Here is a 3,736-nt window from a genome sequence, read left to right on the forward strand (position 1 = left end):
GCAAAGGCTGGCAGGCTTTCCCCAGCCCGGTCCATTTCTTGTTTCTCTCTTTAAATCGTTCTTTCAAACTGCGTCGCCTCCTTCCGTGCAGCTTTCGGCAGGAATTGTAAGGAAGGAGGAGATAGCCAAAGAACGGAGACAAAGTCATCTGCAGCGGCAGGGGGGCAGGGCGAGCCCGGGAGCCCCGGCCGGCAGCTCCGCTCTGCCCTGACCGATCGCCAGCCACGGTGCGGCTTGCACCGGCCCCTCCAGCCACCCGCAACCGCCACGCTCCCGCTGCAGCCCAGGGCCGGGCCGCCCCTGCAGGACGGGGTTGGGGGGAGGGTTGTAGGGGGGGTTATGCTGTTGGTGTTTCTGCTGCTCAGCCTGGCCAGCCTCACCTTTCAAATTTTATGAGGGTGTAAATCAACCAACTGCAGTTAATGGACTCCTGATTTTAATTGGCATACATCAGGCTGTGGAGATTCACGGTCTCGCTGGAGTTCGGAAGCAAAAGCCACAAGCACATTAACCACACCAGAAGCGTTTTAGCACGTGATGTCCCACAAAAAACAAATCAGGAAAATCATGTTTAGCTTTACCTTTTTGATGTTGCCATCTGTCTCCTTACAAAACACTCACCTCAACTTTCCACTGGCAACCAACGATCCTCCCCTGCACACCTCAGGGAAAAATGAACTGTGCTTGACAAAAATGATGGCTTCAATAAAAACACCAGTATCACACCTTTTTACAGTTATCCTCATGTCCACTTCCTACTAACTTTACAACATTTTTGGGGCAGTAATTATGCACAACCCCACATGCAAGAGGCACTGATAGCCCTAACCCTTGCAAGCATCTCTAAAATGATCTGATTAATACAGCTAAATCAAACTTTCTTTTTTTCTTCCCTCAACCAAACACTAGCTGAGCTGACCAAAAATAGTCACTTTCCCTATAAGCGTTCTGTAATTATGGTTAGCCCTTGGTTTTGATTTGGCTGACAAGCAATTTGTGGTCTCCAGCACTGCTTGTAAGGTCATGCAGCCACTACTCCTCACTTGCCTGTCACAGATGCACTGGTTCTGATTAAATGAACTATGCTTTGATTTAAAAAAAAAAATTCTCTGTTGTTATCCAAGTGTCAGTCACTATTATATAACTTTTTTCTTTTTCTTCTCCCACGGCTCTACCTGTATCAAGACAAAATAACTTTGTTTAGGCTTTAGTTGTTTTGGTTTTATTTGTTTTCTTGCTACTGCTTTTTACAGTACCTCCTAAGTCAACAGTCTCAGGAACACTTTGAGGTATTTCTCTAGATAATTTTTAGTTTGCAAATTTCTAAATTCCAGTCCACACTACTTCCTGAGAGCAGAAATTGGATGCTTTTTTTCCCCAGCCAGTGAACAACCTCTAAGTACAGGCCCCACCGAAGGGATGACACAGGACCTCTAGAGGGTGCAGTCAGGCCACAGGATCCTGGAAGGGAAGCCGACAGTGGTCTGGTTGAAATGACATGTTCAGGGGGACATAGTGACACCTAGAGGAACCGACTCAGAGTGGGCACTTGTTTCCTGAGATCATAGAATACACTGGGTTGGAAGGGACCTTTAAAGGTCATCGAGTCCAACCCCTCTGCAGCAGAGCAGGGACATAGATATTGCCCCTTTGTCAAGTTACCTATTTCATGAGGTCATGCAATGCTAGCTACTTATTTCACAGCATGGCTCTGAAATCGTTTAAAAGGGGGTCAACAAGCCCATTGTGCTGCTAAGGGAGGTTTTAAAAAACTTTAGTAAAAGGGCCAAAATTTGAAAAGGCAGCTGATAAGCAGTATGAGCAACATTCAAAGACTGTTTCTAAAACTTCAGTGTATCCTATTAGTAGGCAGACTAAAACATCACAGTATCACAGTATATCAGAGGTTGGAAGGAACCTCAAGAGATCATCAGGTCCAACCCCCCTGCCAGAGGTATTTACATGATTAACTTCTAGCATGTTTTATGGCAAGAGATGGCATACAGCCATCAAAACATGCTAAGTAGCTTGCAATATTTACTTGCATCATAATTAATAGCACTGATCTGATCAAAGTATGTTCAAATGATTTTGTAACAAGTGCTTTTTGTGCTACTTCAGCAGTTCACGTTCACAGTGTTGGCCCATGTGGCTGTTCCCTCTTACCTCTTTCAACTAACTTGATAATCACACTGGATCACATAATCTAGTATTCCATTTACAGACTGGGAATCTCATGCTCTGGCTATTACGTTGAATTTGCTTTTTCTGGTAGGCAAGAATCGAGGAAGTTCTGAAACTAAAATGGCTATATTAAAAGAACACTGAAAGAAACAGGTTTCTTTAAAACTATTAAAATCTTAATGTTTAGAAAGGATGTACTGCAGCTTTACCTGCAATGTAGAAAAAGTTTTGCAGTAGGCTGGTAACTGACTTAGTACCTTCTTATCTGATTTTCATGGTTTAATACTGAAATCAATTTTCCATGTGCTGTAAAACATTCAGCTTCAACAGGGGCAGGGGGTTGGAGGAAGTGAACTAGGGAAGATGTGCTGCCCACCATGTGCCAAATATGGTTTTGTACATGTGAATACTCTCAAAACCCTCAAAGAATCCCTTTATCTTCAGAACCGGTACCATTAAGAACAACATAACAAGAGCCTGATATGGAATGCGAGGAGTAAACAGCGCAGACAATGATCCATGTGAACACCAATTGTCTCCTATTTGGTGATTAGGCCTAGGAAGATCTGCTTCCTACAGGAAGGTTTCTCAGCAGGGAAGACATTTTATTTTCCAGTTCCAAGAGGCATCCAAAGCTAGAGACAGAAAGCTTCAGTTTTGCATTATGAAGGTTGCTGATCTTTGGAAAGCAGCTCCGGTACAAGCAGAAATGCTAACCCTCTGGATTGCAAAGGTCCTGAAAGCTGCCTTGCTTGGAGAATTACTCCTGAAGGGCAGCAATGTGCAAGAGGAAAGCATCTGATATAAATCCAGAAAAATGATTCCTCTCAGATCAAATGTTAGGCCTCAAGGTAAGTCCAACACAAGAGCAGTATCACTTCAAATACTTCATACTTGCCACAGCAGGTGCTGCTCATTTTCCAATTGTGCTGTGCCAGCTTGAAAAGAGTGGAACTTCTTAACAGCATTCACTGTACATAGAGCAGAGGCTACACCATTCCAGAAAGCAACTTGCTCCTTGTACTGCCTCCTTCCTCTATGGAAGAACTGTTAAAGAGTAGCAAACCAGGGTAAGAAATCAGAAAACAAATAAACCTCACTATTTCAAAGCCAAAGAATAACTCTTTGAGAATATGGAGATCAGAATTTATCAATCTGCAAAGATTTTGCTCTGTCCTGTAGGTATGTTATTATTTAAAAGAAAACACAAAACATCTGGCTTTGGTCAGTAAAGTGTCCATTTAATAAACTCCTTAGCCAAATTTCCCACCCCTTCCCTCCGCCCTAAAATTTCACTTCACACATAAGCAGCAGATGACATAATTTGATGGTTTACAACAGAAGTTTTTTAATCTGCACTCTTAATACTAAGAGTATCAGGGGCTAGCATTTGACAAAAATTACCTGGAACTCAAATGTGCCCATGCAAAAAAAAAAAAACAAAACAAAAAAGGCAGATTTATATACAGTCCCTATTTTTTTTTACTTATAAATTTAAATATTTTACAAAAATGTATTTTCAAAATGTATAAAGTTTAGTGAATACCTCAAA

The sequence above is a fragment of the Indicator indicator genome, chromosome 11 (genome assembly GCF_027791375.1).
Source record: "Indicator indicator isolate 239-I01 chromosome 11, UM_Iind_1.1, whole genome shotgun sequence".
In the NCBI taxonomy this organism is placed as follows: domain Eukaryota; kingdom Metazoa; phylum Chordata; class Aves; order Piciformes; family Indicatoridae; genus Indicator; species Indicator indicator.